The sequence below is a fragment of the Schistocerca piceifrons genome, chromosome 10 (assembly GCF_021461385.2).
Source record: "Schistocerca piceifrons isolate TAMUIC-IGC-003096 chromosome 10, iqSchPice1.1, whole genome shotgun sequence".
Classification (NCBI taxonomy): Eukaryota; Metazoa; Arthropoda; class Insecta; order Orthoptera; family Acrididae; genus Schistocerca; species Schistocerca piceifrons.
The window spans coordinates 139,463,447-139,483,078 of record NC_060147.1 but is presented as its reverse complement, the minus strand read 5'-3'; the positions used below and the strand labels follow the sequence as shown (position 1 = coordinate 139,483,078).

The window sequence follows — 19,632 nt, the reverse complement described above, 5'->3', positions numbered from 1 at the left end:
AAAATACCTTGATGATCTCTGTATTTCAGTTGATTACAACATGAGCGAGGGAAATATCGACAAGGCCTATAAATGTGTGACACATTGCTTTGGAGACAGAAGAAACAAGTGTAGGGCTGTGATGGATGAAAATGGCAATGTGTTGGATGACGATGATGAAGTTGCAAGAAGATGGAAACAATATATAGGAAAACTGTACAGCGGACCAGACCTGTCTGAAAACATCATGGAAGAAGAAAAAGAAGTAGATGAACACAACATAGGTGAACCTATATTAAAGGTAGAGTTTGAACTAGCTTTGAAAAAATTGAAAAACAACAACCCGCCTGGTATAGACAATATCCCAGCCGAACTTCTGAAATCTGGAGGAGCAAAACTGAATCAGGAGTTGTATAATCTTGTTTTCAACATGTACGAGCAGGGTAAAATTCCTACAGACTTTGAGAAAAACATTATGGTCCCCATTCCAAAGAAGGCAAATGCTAAATGATGTGAAAATTATAGGACACTCAGCCTAGTTACGCACGCCTCTAAAACATTAACCTCAATTATCCTAAAACGCATAGAACAAAAAGTCGAAGCTACACTCTCCGAAGACCAGTTTGGATTCCGGAAAGATAGAGGAACCAGAGAAGCAATATTTGCTCTAAAACTAATAATAGAGAAACGACTAGATAAGAACCTGAAAACATACATAGCTTTCGTAGATGTAGAGAAAGCCTTTGATAATGTTAAATGGGATAAGATGTTTGAGGTACTCAAAAAGTAGGAATAGACCATAAAGATAGAAAAATGATATGGGACCTGTACAAAAACGAGACAGCAGTTATCCGTGGACGGACAAAACAAGAAGAGGTGTAGATACGGAAAGCTGTCCGACAAGGTTGCGCACTATCCCCTGTTATCTTTAACGTATACATTGAAGAGGCGCTGAAAAAAGTAAGGGAAAATTCACAGACAGGTGTAGTAATTCATGGCCAACGAATAGATATGATAAGATATGCCGATGATATAGCTGTCCTGGCTGAAAGTGAAGAAGGTCTTGTAGTCCTACTGAGTAGAATGGATAAAGTTATGGGTGAAGAATATAATATGAGAATTAATAAAGCAAAAATAAAAGTAATGGCATGCGACAAAGAAGATCAAGTGAAAGTCCAAGTTCATGTAGGCAATGAACTGCTTGAACAAGTTGATAAATTTACTTATCTGGGCAGTAATATTACCAGGGATGGAAGGAGCAAGGCAGAAAGAATAGCTCAAGCAAAGGCTGCTTTTAACAAGAAGAAAAACATATTAACATCTAAGAGCATCAGCCTTGAAACCAGGAAAAGATTTTTGAAATCATATGTGTGGAGTGTGGCATGCTATGGGTGTGAAACATGGACTCTCGGGACAGAGGAACAGCAGAAGCTAAATTCTTTTGAAATGTGGTGCTATAGACGCATGCTCAAAATAAAATGGATCGACAAGGCCACAAACGAAGTGGTTCTGGAAAGAGCAGGTGAGAAGAGAAGCTTCTGCAGTTTCATTGTTAAAAGAAGAGTGCAATTTACAGGCCATCTATTAAGACAAAAAGGACTCCTAAACACAATCATAGAGGGAAGACCAAGAGGAAGACCACGACTGAGGTACATGGATCAAATCCTGAAAGGTGTGGGATGTAACACCTATAAAGAAATGAAGAGAAAAGCTGAAAGACGCACAGAATGGAGACAAGCTGCCATTGTAGCTGTTGCAAACCAATCCTTGGATTGACCACTACAGAAGAAGAAGAGACCAGACGTCGATACGAGTGTTCCCCTAGTTATTTCGAACAGTGTGGCACGACTGATTTCATTTTACGAGAAGTACAGTTCTATCTTAGGCTGCTTCATTCTGTCGAATCTTCCGACGTTCCCACACGAAACACATGGGTTCTCAGGGATTTTTAAATTTAGCCCTAGAAAGATGGCGTTTGTAGCATTCTTAGGACGAGAAACACAATAACAATGGTATGTCTCCGAGTCTGTAGTCTGAAATCGCTACTTTATTCCGAATCATACCTTTAGAATAATTTAAAAAATTAATAATAATTATTATTTGAACGTTCCTTGTTCTGCGAAAATTTTAGGCTTACATTACAACTTATAGCCGGTCGGCGTGGCCGAGCGGTTCTAGGCGCTTCAGTCTGGAACTGCGCGACGGCTACGGTCTCAGGTTCGAATCCTGCCTCGGGCATGGATGTGTGTGACGTCGTTAGGTTAGTTAGGTTTAAGTAGTTCTAAGTTCTAGGGGACTGATGACCTCAGATGTAAGTCCCATAGAACTCAGAGCCATTTGAACCATATAACTTGTACATAAATTGTATGTTGAAGTGAGAAAGCTGGCGTATGTCAGTGTTGGTGCTTGATAATTAGCTGATGCCTTAGCATGATCCCTGTCAAACGATTCCTTCTTCCGCTCAGGGTGTGCCATATACAGCCTTGTAGCTCTATTCGATTGACTATCTCCAGGCCAGTTATTCGCTCTGCCCATCTAACGTCTTTCAGTGGCGCCACGTATCAAATGCATCCATACCTGAACTGTTCATCGTCTCCGATTCACCTCCATGCAGGACTACACGCCAGGCAAATACATTCAGGAAACACTTTGCAATACGTAAGACAGGTTTAACAGGTCTGATGCGGCTCTCTGTATGCTGTGCAAGCCTCTTCGTGTCTGAACAGCTACTGCACGCTACATTCAGCTGTAATTTGCATGGAATGCTATGAGTCAGCGCGGCCATCTGGATGTACATAAGTAAAGTTATTACAACTGCACCATACATTCATTTCAACTTGCTTGCTGTATTAGAGTATTTTTACTCGCTATACGGCCCACCATCAGAAAATTAACGCTTCCACAATGCCTTAGGATGCTTTCATCAACCGAACCCTTCTTTTACTCAAGTTGTTCCTCAAATTTCATTCTTCGCCAGTTCCATACAGTAAACCCGTTAGTTACGCTAGCTACCACTCTAATCTTCAGCATTCTTCTGTAGCGCCGCACTCCAGAAGCTTCTGTTGCTGTCTTCTCTCTGCTGCTTATAGTCCAAGTCCTACTTTCGTATAATGCTGTACTCGGGACAAATACCTTCAGAAAAGACTTCGTAGCATTTAAATTTATATTCGACTAGCGAACCCGGCAATGATTCGCAATTTTTAAATAGGTATGAGAATTGCACACACATCTAAACTGCTTGCCCCCCTCTCTGCGACCATCTTCTGACCCGCCCCCCCCCCCCCCCTCTCTCTCTCTCTCTCACTCAACATTTCCCCCTTATACATTACATAAATATGTATTCATATAGTATTATATGTATGTCAAAATTATTTTTTTGTTATGAAAAAATGTGACAACAGAACAGTCAGATTGAACGAAATTTTTTAAAATTTTCTTTTTCATATCAAAAGTACATCATAACCACAATTACGAACAAAGCAAAAAATTGTCAACCAATTCGATCGAGTCTTTCTTAATTGATTATCTTTCCTAGATGCGGCAATTGATTTTTATTTATGTAGATGTTAATAAATCCCTCTTCTTCCGACTTGTCGTGCTATTACCAATCTGCATTCTATACGTTCTCCACATCAGTGTTTTTGCTGCCTAAATAGCAAACCTCATCCACTACTTTTAGTCTCTCATTCCCTAAAGCAGTTCCTTTAAAGGTTAAAAACAGTTCGTCCAGCCAGCTTGCTCGAGCTTGCGAAATCGAAAGTACTCTGTTCTCGCGAGGCGTAACAGGCTCGTTTTGTGTCCTCTGGGACAGAGGTGGCCTCGGCAAGTGTACCGGGTGATCAAAAAGTCAGTATAAATTTGAAAACTTAATAAACCAAGGAATAATTTAGATAGAGAGGTAAAAATTGACACTCATGCTTGGAATGACGTGGAGTTTTATTAGAACAAAAAAAAACAAAAAACAAAAACAAAGTTCACACCGCATATTGCTAGGCGTGAAAGATTTCTTGCGCTCGTCGTTTGGTGATGATCGTGTGCTCAGCCGCCACTTTCGTCATGCTTGGCCTCCCAGGTCCCCAGACCTCAGTCCGTAAGATTATTGGCTTTGGGGATACGTGAAGTCGCAAGTATTGTGATCGACCGACATCTGTAGGGATGCTGAAAGACAACATCCGACGCCAATGCCTCACCATAACTCCGGACACGCTTTACAGTGCTGTTCACAACATTATTCCTCGACTACAGCTATTGTTGAGGAATGATGGTGGACATATTGAGCATTTCCTGTAAAGAACATCATCTTTCCTGAATGAGATTTTCACCCTGCAACGGAGTGTGCGCTGATATGAAACTTCCTGGCAGATTAAAACTGTGTGCCGGACCGAGACTCGAACTCGGGACCTTTAACTTTCGCGGGCAAGTGCTCTACCATCTGAGCTACCCAAGCACGACTCAGGCCCCCTCCTCACAGCTTTACTTCTGCCAGTACCTCGTCTCCTACCTTACAGAAGCTCTCCTGCGAAAGAGAGCATGTGTGTCAATTTGTACCTCTCTATCTACATTATTCCGTGATTTATTCAGTTTTCAAATTTATACTGACTTTTTGATCACCCGGTATTTATGTTGTCCTTATTCAGTGGTCCTTAATGATCAACCAAGCTGCTCGTCAGCAGTGGGCAGCATGACAAGATCTCAAAGTACGTTTCGTGTATGGACGTGGGATTCCGTATCCGGTTTTCTGGTGATTGGCATAGTAGATACGAACTGAGCACCAAGACCCCCCCCCCCCCCCCCCCTACAAACCGCGATTCCTCAGACGACCTTTCCACGTATATTTGTTACAGCTTTTCCGCGCTGTATAGAAAACGCGAGAAACAGTTGTCTCACCAACTTATGAGTACTCGGTTACGTTTAATTTTCGAACTTTCCTTTTTTTTTTTAATTCTTCGCACTTCTTCGCAGAATACAAATAAAGCAGTTTTCTGCGTCAGTCTCTTACCCTCGTAGAAACTTCATCATCATTCCCCCTGTTCAGCGTTCTGCACCAGTTGGAAATCATACTTTCACTCCAGTTTACTACGTAGTGATGGAGTTAAGAGCTTTACAGGTTTTTAAGCGGTTCATTCAATATGTTGTAGTCCCATGTTCAAATTCTCTTCGAGTTTTCTGAATCATGACACTCCATTCTGCAAAGGTTCTAGCGCGCTTTAGTGTACGGGACTTGCTTTCTAATAAAATATACGTTATTCCATCATGAAAATATGCGGGACAGATGAAAACTAAGAACAGTTTTGACAAAAGCGTAAAAAGCCGACCAGGTGCGACTTGGACCTGCCCTCTGAATGTTCCACACAAACTTAATTACGTATGTATAGAGACAGTTCATCCATCCCGGGGACCGAGAATCCTGACCATTTGTTACTGGCATCATATCATTTCCGGGAATTGCAAGAATTTCAGAATGTTTTAATTGTTAAGTTAGAAGCCGGGTAACAAATGACTAGCAAAATCTTTTTTTCGTGTGATATAATTGCAAATTAACATTGAAGCGATTTTTTTCCTTTTCTAGCTTCGTACCAAATATCCTGATTCTGGGTCAAAGGGATCTACTCTACAGGTTTTGATGAGTGAGTTTGGAAATGCGAAAATATGTGACGTGAATGGCCGTATCTTTTGACTGCATGTACTTGGAAGCTTAACTTTTCCACCCTACCAAAGGAACGTGGTCCTTAGTGTGTGCCATAAATTTGAACTTCATACGTCCTCCCCTTTCTGACAAAAAGGTGTCTTAATACACGACAGATAGACAGTAAATGACAAAAACTCTTTTCTCGTGTGATATAATTACAAATTGACATTTTCGGATTTTTCCCTTTGGTTGTACTGTGAACCTCGATTCTTGTCAAATTTCATGAGGGCAACGTGGAGTACACTGTAGCTTCTGATGTGTGAGTTTGCGAGTGTCAAAACATTTGACAGGGGTGCTCAAAGTCTTTATGCTTGATATCTGCCTCATCCCATTTAGTCTAGTTAGGGATCTACTGACTTAAAAATTCATAAAGATTTAAACACTAAACAACACCGTAGCCAAAACAAACCATTTTCATTTCGTGAGATACGTAAGAGGTAATCTCGTCCCCATGAAAAGTTGTAGGCCTAACACTCAGTTTTCAAGATATTACACAAGTGAGAAAAAATTCCGAGAATTCTGATTGTATTTGAGGAAAATATTTAACATTTAATTTCTGTAACTGTGCCATCCAACAGTCAATTTTTTGCATGAGAAACATTATAGACGACATAAGACTTACAACGGTTTGGTCTTTCCCTTGAACTTCTTTTTTGAGCCCATATCAGTTACAAATGTCACGTCCAACAAACAGCTCAAGGCACACAGTTGTCAGTAATATTCCTCTTTCAGACACAAAAGATTTTATCGCTGACAGAAGCTCTCTACATGCAGACGGAAGAGACGCACGTGGGAAGTCAACGTTGTCACACTGACCGCCTACAAACTCACTGTGAACAAACTGGTATTTTACAAGAACAGCTCATTTAAGCAAATTTCGGACAAAGCCATGGTGATCGACCGGTCGATCACGGTCGACAAGTTGAGCACCTCTGAAACGTCACATAAATGGCCGTGTATTTTGAGTGCATTGACTTAGAAGCTTCAGTTTTTGTGCAATTGCAAGGGACCGTGGTCTGTAGTATGTGACATATATTAGAAAAATGATACGTCTGTCCGTTTGTGAGGAAAATGGTTTTTAACAGCTGGCCGAGGTGATCCTATAATGGTTCCATTTTCACGGATTGAGGTACGGAACCGTAAAAGCCATCTGGCAGCTCATGATTATTTTCAGTCTTCTGCTATTGTGCAGACCGGTATTTTTCAGAGTAGTAATACGGAGTTTTGAAAAATAATAAGCTGATTTCGGACAGTAGTAACTTCGAAATGTGGGAGGTGCTGGCAAGGAAATGAGTGGATGGGCGTGGCCCAGAGTTTCAGAAAATCAACGGTAGATGCCAGTCAGTGCGTTGCCTTAGTTTACAATGAGTCAGAAATAAGATGGCGTCCGCTCAACAGAAGGCGTTCGCTTCCTGCAGTTTGCAAAGAGTGAGTCAGTGATTTCGATCCAGCGAGCTTTTCGTCGGCGTTTTGGCATCGATCCGCCTACACTCAAAAACATTCGTCGTAGGTATCGACAGGTCGCTTGTGCAAAGGTATGAGTCCAAGTCGACCTCGCACTTCTGAAGACTCGGTGGAAAGAATTCGGCAAATGTTTGAGCGGAGTCGCAGGAAGTCTGCTCGCCGCGCGATCAGGGAACTGGCGAGAGCTAATTCGTCTGTTGGTCTATAAACCATACACACTACAATTAGTGCAAGCTCTGGTGATGAAATGAAAACGGTTGACTTAAGCAATGCTCTGCTAGAGGACGTGGGTTCAAATGGTTCAAATGGCTCTGAGCACTATGGGACTTCACATCTGAGGTCATCAGTCCCCTAGAACTTAGAAATACTTAAACCTAACTAACACACAGCCATGTCCGAGGCAGGATTCGAACCTGCGATCGTAGCGGTCGCGCGGTTCCAGACTGAAGTGCCTAGAACCGCTCGGCCACTATGGCCGGCAGAGAACGTGGGAGACGGTACTTTTTTTACCACGGTTGATTTTCAATGATGGAGCAACATTTCATGTTAGAGGTAAGGTAAACCGACATAACGTGCCCATATGGGGACTCCAGAATCCTCGTCACATTACTGAGCACGAAACAGGTTCACCTAAAGTGAACGTTTTTTGTACCATTTCTGGTGAGAAAGTGAACGGTGCCTTTTTTTGAAGAAAACACAGTGACCTGGAATAAGTTATCCTCAAGTGCTGCAGAATTAACTTTTTCCACAACTTCAGGAGGACTCTGACGTTTTCCAACAGGACGGAGCTCCAACACGGTGTCACAACAACGTACGCAATGTCAGTTTCTCGATGACACTCTTCCTCAACTCTGGATAGCGTTCCTGCGTTCTTGGCCTCCTAGATGTCCAGACATGGCTCCATTTTTTTCCTCTTTTTTTGGGGGGGGGGGGGGGGTTATCGGAAGTAAAGTTCGTTCATCTCTCCTTTACCTCGTGACATAAAAGATGGGAGGAACAGAATAACAGCAGACATAAATTCTGTAAAAGCGGCGGAGAGGGCGCCCCCTGTCATTTGGACTGTTTATGACGAATTTAGCTATCGTCCAGTTGTTGTTCGTGATCCTGAAAGTGGACACACACAGCAATTGTAAGAGCATAGCTGAAGATACGAGTATTTTGCAATACGTCCCATGTTCGTAGGATGTTTTTATCAATAAATATGTAGTTTTTAAATCTGACCATTTCTTTTGAAACATTCTTTGTGACGTTGTCTCGCGGGTCAAAGCAAGGCTCGAGACCCTTACTGGAGACTGGTATTAATACCGCAGAAGCGCGGAGAATTATCCTAGGTCGAAATGATAATTAATTGAAACCCTCAGCTGCCGATAGGTGTTGTTGATATGCCTCGATGGGGACAGCTGAAAATGTGTGCCCCGACCGGGACTCGAACCCGGGATCTCCTGCTATCCATCTGAGCCACCGAGGACACAGATGAATAGCGCGACTGCAGGGACTCATCCCTTGCACGCTTCCCGTGAGACGCACATTCCCAACTGTCGACGATCTACATACGTAATGTACCTAAAGATATTTGCCCATCCATCTCACACGTTTTCAGCTGTCGCCATCGAGGTATATCAACAACACCTGTCGGGAGCTGAGGGTTTCAATTAATTATCATTCAGTCTAGAGAAGCTGCACGGTCATCAATGGTATCTGTTATTTTAAGAACAGTTACTATCTTCATATATCCCAGGTCGGCTAACAAAGGTTATCTATTAAATGTGCGGACCAGTAGGTGACTTGATCTGTGCCGATCGCAGCTCATCGCCGAGAGACCGCGGGTTCTGACCTCGACTGACCCGAGGACTTGCCGCGACGCGAGGGAAGCTTCGAGTAAGAGGGTTGAGCGAGTGTTGACAGTGTGTCGCCGCATTTAGGAGCAGTCCAGAGCAGAGCAGAGCAGGTACCCCGCGTCTCCCGGTACACTCGGCTGACCCCAGGGAAAGGGAAGGGCCCAGCCAGCCAGTCAGCTACTACCGGCTACCGGCCACTGCATGCGGCTTACGTAAGCGTGGGTGGCGATGGCCGCCTTAGAAAGTCGCCGCGATAAATTGACGCCGGAACGCGTCCGTTACCTAACTGGCGCGCGGTGAGTGGCGGAGAGTGCGCCCCCTGTCATTTGGACTGACCGACCGCCTCTCACGTCGCGGACCGTCCCGACACGAGAGCGCGCGCGCGAGCACACGTTCGCCCGTCCCACGTAACATTCGGCAGCCGCCGCCCGCCGGTGTAGGACACTCGACGAGTGGGGCGTAAGTCTTCCCACGGCTGCACAACCAGCGACCGCTCCCCTAGAAACAGACAAGCGAGACGGAAAGCGCGCTGCAGCTTCCCACCTTGAGACACAGACTAAAATTGAAAGCAGTCTTGATCGCAGTTTTTTTATTGGAGTGAGTGACCGGTTTCGACTCTTTCACAGTCATCTTCAGACTCGAGAGCGGTGGATGCACACCGCCAGACGAGCTCCGTCGACTCTCGGCGCTCGTGGAACTCGTCTGGCAGTGTGCATTCACCGCTCTCGAGTCTGAAGATGGCTGTGAAAGAGTCGAAACCGGTCACTCACTCCAATAAAAAAAATGCGATCAAGACTGTTTTAAATTTTAATTTTAACAAATTTAATATCGCTATGTTTTCAAAAATTTCAAAAATCTGATACACAGAGCCGTCAAACGTCACTGGATACCGATATGGACGTGTATAGTTGACAGTAGTATCACGCCGACAAGCTATCGGAGCTGTCATTTGTACTCAGCTAAGTCATGTGAAAAGGTTTCCGACGTGATCATGTCCGCACGACGGGAATTCAAAAACGTTAAAATGTGTGTGAAATGTTATGGGACTTAACTGCTAAGGTCATCAGTCGCTAAGTTTACACACTACATAAGCTAAATTATCCTAAGGACAAACACACACACAGCCATGCCCGAGGGAGGACTCTAACCTCCGCCGGGACCAACCGCACAGTCCATGACTGCAGCGCCCTAGACCGCTCGGCTAATCCCGCGCGGCACGACGGGAATTAACAGACTTCGCACGCGGAATAGCAGTTGGAGCTAGAAGCATGGGACATTCCATTTCGAAAATTGTTACGGAATTCAATATTCCGCGAACCACGGTGTCAAGAGTACCCCGAAAACATCACATTTCGGGCATGATGGCCTTCACTTGACAGACAGCAGTGGCGTTGTCAATGCTAACAGACAAGCAACACTTTGTCAAACAACCGCAAATCAATGCGGGACATGCGACCAAAGTATCCGATAGGACAGTGCAGCGAAATTTGCCGTCAGTGGACTTTGGCAGCGGACGACCGACGCGAGTGCCCCTGCTAACAGCACGACATCGCCTGCAGCGCCTCTCCTACGATTGTGATCATATCTGTTGGACCCTAGACGACTGGAAAACCGTGGCCGGGTCAGATGAGTCCCGATTTCAGTTGGTAAGAGCTGATGAGATGGTTCGAGTGTGGCGCACGTCCCACGAAGCCACGGACCCGAGGTATCAACAAGACACCGTGCAAGGTGGTGGTGGTCCCATAATGGTGAGGGCTGTGTCCACATGCAATGGACTGGGGCCTCTGGTCCAACTGAGCCGATCACTTACCGCGAGTGATTACGTTCTGCTACTTGGAGACGATTTGCAGCCATTCACGAATTTTATGTCCCCTAACAACGATGGAATTTTCAAGGATGGCGGTGGGCCATGTCACCTGGACACTATTGTTCGCTCTTGTTTTGAAGAACATGCTGCACAATTCGTTCGAATGATTTGGCCACCCAAACCGCCCGACATGAATCCCATCGAACACCTGTTGGAGACGATCGAGACGTTAGTTGATGCACAAAATCGCGCGCCGGCTACAGTTTTGGGATTATTGGCGACTATAGAGCCAGCATGGCGTCTTTCAACGACTTGTTGTCCTCCCACGTCGAGTTGCTGCACTACCCCCGGAAAATGGAGCTCCACAAGACAGTAAGAAGTATCGCATGACTTGTGCCTCACACCTCAGTGTATAACCTGATACCGGCCTGACAGCTTTTCTCTACACCGTGCCGATCGTTTCGGTTGGACTGGTGGCGCGGGGTCAAGTTGCGGTTTACAACGAACCGTGTGCCGCTCCCTGGGTCAGTCGCTACCAGAGCGAAAACAACTGAAAGAAAGTAATCTGATGTTGACTGGTTTGAAGAAGTCAGGCCGTCTGATTCCTCTGTGTGAGAACTAAGGCACTGGAGCCCGCCCGGTTAGCCGAGCGGTCAAACGCACGGCTTTCCGGAGCGGGAAGGAGCGCCTGGTCGCCGGCACGAATCCGCCCGGCGGACTTATGTCGAGATCCGGTGAGCCGGCCTGACAGTTTTTAGGCGGTTTTCCATCTGCCTCGGCGAATGCGGGTTGGTTCCCCTTATTCCGCCTCAGTTACACTATGCCGGCGGTTCCTGCGCAAACAAGTTCTCCACGTACGCGTACACCACCATTACTCTACCACGCAAACATAGGGGTTACACTCGTGTGGTGTGAGACGTTCCCTGGGGTCCACCGGGGGCCGAACCGCACAATAACCCTGGATTCGGTGTGGGGCGGCGGAGGGGTGAAGTGGACTGCGGTAGTCGTCGTGGGGTTGTGGACCACTGCAGCTGCGGCGGGGGCGGAGCCTCTCCGTCGTTTCTAGGTCCCCGGTTAAGTTACAACGTACAAGGTACTGGAATAAAAAATTACCGCAGTTTCATTTCAAAAAGCAAAATTGATAGCGATATCTCTACGATCAATATGGCTGTATGGACTGTACAGGCGTATACATTATATATTATTTACTAAGGACTTTATCACGGTTTAGACTCTAATACCAATAAAAGACGTACCGCGAAGATATATGTGATGTACATGTGCAGACGAACAAATGATTACAGTTTCAGAATAATAGTATGAGTCATTGAAAGGGCTTCTCAAACTGAGGAAGTGAATAACGCGCAGGTCCACCGCTGGCCCTTGTGCAAGCACCTAATCGGCTTGGCAGTGGTTGTCAGAGCTATTGGATGTCTCAGCGATATCGAGCCAAATTCTGTCCTATTAGTGCTTTAGATCGTCAGAATACCGAGCTGGTTGGACAGCCTACCCATAATGCTCCAGACGTTTTTTCTCAATTGCTGACAGAGGTTCGACGACCCTGCTGGCGAAGACGGGGTTTCGCAAGCACGAAGATAAGCCACAGAATCTCTCGCCGGATGAGGGCTGGCATTATCTTGCTGAAATGTAAGCCAAGCATGGCTTGCCGCGAAGGGCAACAAAACATGGTGTAGAATATCGTCGACGTACAGCTGAGCTGTGCCGCGGATGACAACCAAGGGGATCCAAGGGACTCGCCAGGCCTGGTTGTCAGGCAGTATGGTGGGTGGCAATCATTTTGGTGTCCCCCACCACCGTCCTCTGTGTCTCCAGAGACGTCATCGCTGGTCATCGGGGCTGAAAACAATTGCAGTCCAGTCAATGAGAGTGGAGGCCGAAGATATTTCTGGAGACGCTCCAGAGAGCAGTGAGATACTAACTTGCCTGGCGTCCGCTGTACAGTCCAGAAACCACGAACGGTGATCTGGGGTGGCATTTATATTCATACCAGGACCCCTTTGGTTTTCATCTGGACATCCTTACAGCAGAGCGGTACGTCGACGATATTGTAAGCACCGTGTTGTTGCCCTTCATGGCAAGCCGTCTTGGGTTAACATTTCAGCAAGACAATGCCCACTCGCACACGGCGAGTGTTTCTACTGCTTGCCTTCGTTCTTGTGGAAGCCTGCGTTGGCCAGAAAGGTCGGCAGAAGTCTCCGCAGCTGAGAATGTTTGGAGCATTACCGTCAGGGCCCTCAAACCACCTCGGGACTTTGACGATGTATCGGGCTAATTGGACAGCACTTGGCACTCTGTCCTTCAAGAGGACATCTATCAATCAATGGCAAGCTGAGTAAGTGCCTGCGTGAGAGCCAGAGATGGACCAACGCCTTATTGACTTGCTCAATTTATCAAGCTGTTTCTCCTGAATAAGCCATCCAACTTTTCTGAAATTGTAACCATTTGTCTGTAAATGTACACCACATCCACCGATTTCCGTCCCATTCAGACAATTCCTTCGTGGTGCGTCGGTTTTTTTTTTAGTGTATTTGGGTGGATCAAAAAAAGTCAGTATAAATCCGAAAATAAACCACGGAATAATGTAGATGGAGAGGTAAAAATTGACACACATGCTTGGAATGACATGGGGTTTTATTAGAACAAAAAAAAAATCCGACGTATGGCGCTGGACAGCAAAACGTCAGTGACTGCGCATGACAATCGTGTATAAAAGCAGCTGTAATGAGAGAGAGAGAGAGAGAGAGAGAGAGAGAGAGAGAATCAGATGCGCCAGCAGTCGCAGCATGTTGACGTTACCTGAACAGGTGCTTTTAGTGAAGCTGTATTATCACAATGGGGAATGTACTAGTTCAGCGTTACATCCTATCGCCATAGGAAGGGGATTCGAACGGGTAAAGGTCCATGACGAATGCAGCTGTGGCGAGAATAATTTCGAAGCCACGGGTTGTTTAGACGATAGACCCCGTATTGGCCGACCGAGCAGAAGGCGTAATGCTGCTGAGACAGTTCAGGAAGAAATGGAGACTGTAGCGGTTCGTCTATGCACGGGGAAGTCAGCGCTCGTGCAGTCGCACGTCGCACCGGCATTCCATACACTACTGTTTGGTTGGCAGTTAAGCGTACCCTCCGATGCTATCCGTACAAAATCCATCGGCATCATGAATGTTACCTGGCGATTTAGTGAAGTGGAGGGCATTTGCGGTGTGGGCGTTTCAAAAGATGGCGGAAGATGACGATTGGTTGAGTAACCTGTTGTGGACCTACGAAGGTCATTTCACGCTCCGAGGGTCTGTCAACGACTACAACTGCAGAATTTGGGCTACCGACAATCGTAGAATTGTTGTGGAAACTCCATTGCACGACGAGAAAGTCACGGTATGGGTTGGATTTACCACATCTACCGTTATCGGGCCTTTTTTCTTCGAGGAAATGCGAACTGCTTCCGTGACGGGTGAGAGGCACGCCGATATGTTACAGAATCGCATCATCCCCAGCCTGGCTGATAAACACCTGCTGGAACGTACTATGTTTATGCAGGATGGCGCTCCGCCCCATATTGCTAGACGCGTGAAAGACCTCTTGCGCGCGTCGTTTGGTGATGATCGTGTGCTCAGCCACCACTTCCGTCATGCTTGGCCTCCCAGGTCCCCAGACCTCAGTCCGTGCGATTATTGGCTTTGGGGTTACCTGAAGTCGCAAGTGTATCGTGATCGACCGACATATCTAGGGGTGCTGAAAGACAACATCCGACGCCAATGTCTCACCATAACTCCGGACATGCTTTACAGTGCTGTTCACAAAATTATTCCTCGACTACAGCTATTGTCGAGGAATGATGGTGGACATATGGAGCATTTCCTGTAAAGAAAATGATCTTTGCTTTGTCTTCCTTTGTTATGCGAATTATTGCTATTCTGATCAGATGAAGCGCCATCCGTCGGACATTTCTTGAACTTTTGTATTTTTTTTTTTTTTTTTTTTTTTTTTTTGTTCTAATAAAACCTCATGTCATTCCAAGCATGTGTGTCAATTTGTACCTCTCTATCTACATTATTCCGTGATTTATTCAGTTTTCAAATTTGTACCCGGTATATTACGATACCTTAAAACGTTACGGAGGTATGTGAAGTAAACGCCATAGCTGTACGACCGTGTGTGTCTCGCGTAGGGATCAAATTACAGGTTACAGTGCATGCAGAAGGATACACACAGCCTTTTTCTCGTCTCTTTATCAGAATGGCGTAGGACAGGAATTCGTCGACGGTGGTTCGATACACCTCCGTCCATCAAGCAGTATGCGGTGTCCTGCGACGCGTGAGTTACGTCGGCGTAGCGGCAGTCGGAGCCGGAATATCGCCGCGTCCCCATTTCGCGATGCGCCGCTGTAATTGGCCGGGCGGCCGCAATTACTCGCGTTGAAGCAGCAGAAGGGCTGCCTCTAGGCCCACCAGATTACGACTTACCGGCCCCCCACTGGCGCCGTAGCTGCAGGCGGGCCCGACTTTCCCACGAGAGCTCGGGATTATGAGCCCTCCCTCCCATCTCGTCCAGGCCCACCTCGTTGCTGATTACCTGTTGGGTTAATGCAAAGCGAGGCCCTTTCAACTTCCTACTGCCAGGTAAGGTGAAAAGAGCCGTGATGCTGCCGCGAAAACTGAAGTTAGGCGCTGCTCGGCGGTGATTCCCCGGTGGTTAGGAGTGTCTGTCTGCTCATTTACTTAGCCCGTGCTGTCTACACACGGGCGGAAGGCGTTTCTACTGGTAGCTGGTGGCTCGAGATGGACCTGACTTCCTAATTAGCGAGTAGATTTCTTTATGATGTGTGTCTACCACGTAGTTGCGCATTAGTCTGGTTTCTCTGAAACAGCCTCGGGGAGCCGTTAGCGAAATAACAGGACAAGTTTTTGTTTGATGATGTCCATCACTTGTACTGTAGTTCTGTAACAATATGACACTGAGGGCCTGCCTTGATGCAATACATTGTTTTTTAAGTATTTATTCCCAAACTACACTACTGTCCATTAAAATTGCTACACCAAGAAGAAATGTAGATGATAAACCAGTATTCATTGGACAAATATATTGTACTAGAACTGACATGTGATTACATTTTCACACAATTTCGGTGCGTAGATCCTGACAAAACAGTACCCAGAACAACCACCCCTGGCCGTAATAACGGCCTTGACACGCCTAGGCATTGAGTCAGACAGAGCTTGGTTGGCGTGTACAGGTACAGCTGCCCATGCAGCTTCATCAAGAGTAGTGACTGGCATATTGTGACGAGCCAGTTGCTCTGCCACCATTGACCAGACGTTTTCAATTGGTGAGAGATCTGGAGAATGTGCTGGCCAGGGCAGCAGTCGAACATTTTCTGTATCCAGAAAGGCCCGTACAGGACCTGCAACATGCGGTCGTGCATTATCCTGCTGAAATGTAGGGTTTCGCAGGGATCGAATGAAGGGTAGAGCCACGGGTCGTAACACATCTGAAATGTAACGTCCACTGTTCAAAGTGCCGTCATTGCGAACAAGAGGTGACCGAGACGAGTAACCGATGGCACCCCATACCATCAAGCGGGGTGATACGCCAGTATGGCGATAACGAATACACGCTATCATTGTGCGTTCACCGCGATGTCGCCAAACACGGATGCGACCATCACGATGCTGTAAACAGAACCTGAATTCATCCGAAAAAATGACGTTTTGCCATTCGTGCACCCAGGTTCGTCGTCGAGTACACCATCGCAGGCGCTCCTGTCTGTGATGCAGTGTCAAAGGTAACCGCAGCCACGGTCTCCGAGCTGATAGTCCGTGCTGCTGCAAACGTCGTCGAACTGTTCGTGCAGATGGTTGTTGCCTTGCAAACGTCCCCATCTGTTGACTGAGGGATCGAGACGTGGCTGCACGATCCGTTACAGCCGTGCGGATAAGATGCCTGTCATCTCGACTGCTAGTGATACGAGGCCGTCGGGATCCAGCACGGCGTTCCGTATTACCCTCCTGAACCCACCGATCCCATATTCTGCTAACAGTCATTGGACCTCGACCAACGCGAGCAGCAATGTCCCGATACGATAGACCGCGATAGGCTTCAATCGGACCTTTATCAAAGTCAGAAACGTGATGGAACGCATTTTTCCTCCTTACACGAGGCATCACAACAACGTTTCACCAGGCAAAGCCGCACAGCTGCCGTTTGTGTATGAGAAATCGTTTGGAAAATTTTCTCATATCAGCTTGTTGTAGGTGTCGCCACCGGCGCCAACCTTGTGTGAATGCTCTGAAAAGCTAATCATTTGCATATCACAGCATCTTCTTCCTGTCGGTTAAATTTCGCGTTCGTGGCACGTCATCTCCGTGGTGTAGCAATTTTAATGGCCAGTAGTGTAGTTTCAGCGACAATATCACCATAATCAGCGTGTTCTTGAATTCTAAAACATGCAAAAAATAACATGGTTATAAACGTTGTAAAACATTATTACATGTACACTTTTTCGTTCCAGATATTGCGTTCTGCGAACTGTTTCCTAATACCTCGTTTACTTTACGTCACAGTATGCCGCTATTTCCGGCATATTTTCTGTGTTTTTGTTACCGTTTCTTCGGCATCCGCAACTGTATGAGCGGCTGTTAGTAATGAAATATGAGAAAGTGCACTTACGTACGTGGCCATTGTACTATTGGGATTGCGGTTGAGTTGCGGATACAGTTTTGGTGTGCACTAGATTGTTATGTAGTTTGCCGTGCGCTCATGTTCGTTCGTCGGTTTTCAGCTGCTTTCAAACACAAAAAAACATAACGTTTGGACACAAAGTTATCTGGAGCCAGACAGTATGCATGTAATAATGTTTTACACTGTTTGTGGCTATGCTATTTTTTGCATGCTTTAGAACTGAATAACACACTGATGACCGCGATGTTGTCGCTGAAACTAGTTTGGGAATAAATAACTACATGACAAAAAGGTTTTTGCATCAAGGCGGACTCACAATCACATATTGTTTTTTTTTTCTGCAAAGACGGACCAGTGGAAGAGTCTGAAGACAAAATGATCGTAGTTTGCTTCTTCCACACAGTATTTACACTACCAAACCAGTCATCTCCTTGAGGCGCCGTACGTCCTGCTGTTATTCGTACTGCTCACTTGAACTCCAACAATGACGTGGGGACACGTATACAGCGCAGCACTTGAGGAAGACTATTGGGGTCGAAATATCGTGCAGAAAAATCGAAACAAGTACTGAGGCGAACGTCCAGAAGCACACTATCAATCAACCACGCTGAGAAAACTAAGAGCTCATTGCCTTGTTTACGTCTGAGGTACTTAACCGGCTGGCCATTAAAGCCCAATCGGCGTTAGCGATTTATGGAGGTTGGAATGCCAGAAGACTAGTCGACGATTACTGCTACATTTGAAGTTGAACCTGGGGGCAAATAAATGTAAAGTCCTCGTCGTCTTCTTCTTCATCTTCTCCTCCTCCTCCTCCTCCGCCACCACCATCATTTTCTTTGTCACATCGAAAATCAGACCACCTAGCCTCTCTGATCTCAGTGTAGCCATCTCATCAAGCTTTCACTTGCGATTGTGGCTGGCGAGATTCTTGCCAGCAGAGTTTAGCAGTTCCTCGCTAGGTAGTCAGGTGGCAGGGCTATGGAACCAGTTAACTGACGTTGACATGGAGCTGTAACAGTTCTGTGGCGTCGGTTCTCGTTATTTCACGTTGAGGAGGCACCGCCACGCTCGAACCACTAAATAAGTTCTGCAATTTGTCGGCAACGTGCTCCGAAAAATTGAACAAACGAGAGGCAATAACGCTCTCTACGTCACGAGCATAACTCGGGAGAAAACATATTTACTTCGTTAAACAAATTTGCGATTGCTAATAAGGACAACCATGAGCTGTAGAATGACGACAATGAAAATTTGTGCGAGACGGGGCTCGAACCCGAATTTCCCGCTTATCGCGAGCGGTCGCCTTACCATTTTTTTATTTTGTTTTATTTCATTTTATTGCATTTTGTTCGTTATTGATCCTTGTGTTTGGTCGTTGCGGACGTCACATGACATCCGTTCTAGTTCGTTTGTTGATCCTTCGACTCAGTTTTTTTTTATGACGGAGGCCAACTAGCTCTCTGACCGAACACGCTGAGCTGCCGTGCCGGCTACCATTTGGCTATCCGTGCACTGCTTACGGTCAGATCCACACTTCCACATGTTGTCAACCGTGCGTCTACCACGAAATCCGGGTTCGAGTCACGCTCCGAAGCAAATTTTCACTGTCGTCGTTCCATTCTACAGCTCATGGTGGTCCGTATTCGCAATCGCGAATACATTTATAGTCGTCGCCGTGCCTACCTGCATGTCCAAAGGAACTTTGCATCGTAATCACAATAACACAGTCATTGCAGTAGCATATCGTTTGCAGCTGGTCTTATACTACGTCTTGCGTACCATGAATGTACAGGGGGTGTACAAAAATACGGAAACACCGGGAAAAATGCATGCTCGAAGACAAATGTCGATACTGGCCAAGCCTGCAGGTTGCACTGTCGCGTTTCGCCACGATGGGCATCTGTTGCAGCGTGTTCAAATGGTTCAAATGCCTCTGAGCACTATGGGACTTAACATCTGAGGTCATCAGTCCCCTAGAACTTAGAACTACTTCAACCTAACTAACCTAAGGATATCACACACATCCATGCCCGAGGCAGGATTCGAACCTGCGACCGTAGCGGTTCCAGACTGTAGCGCCTAGAACCGCTCGGCCACCCCGGCCGGAGTTGCAGCGTGTTCTCAGGACATTGCAGTGGTCAGTCTGGTCAGAACAG

General features: G+C 46.2%; 1 protein-coding gene across 1 annotated transcript in view; it reads left to right on the top strand.

Moving 5' to 3' along the window:
* Window positions 1-19,632, top strand: part of LOC124718778 (angiotensin-converting enzyme-like) — a 480,801-nt gene that overhangs the window by 8,343 nt on the left and 452,826 nt on the right. The window lies entirely within an intron of this gene.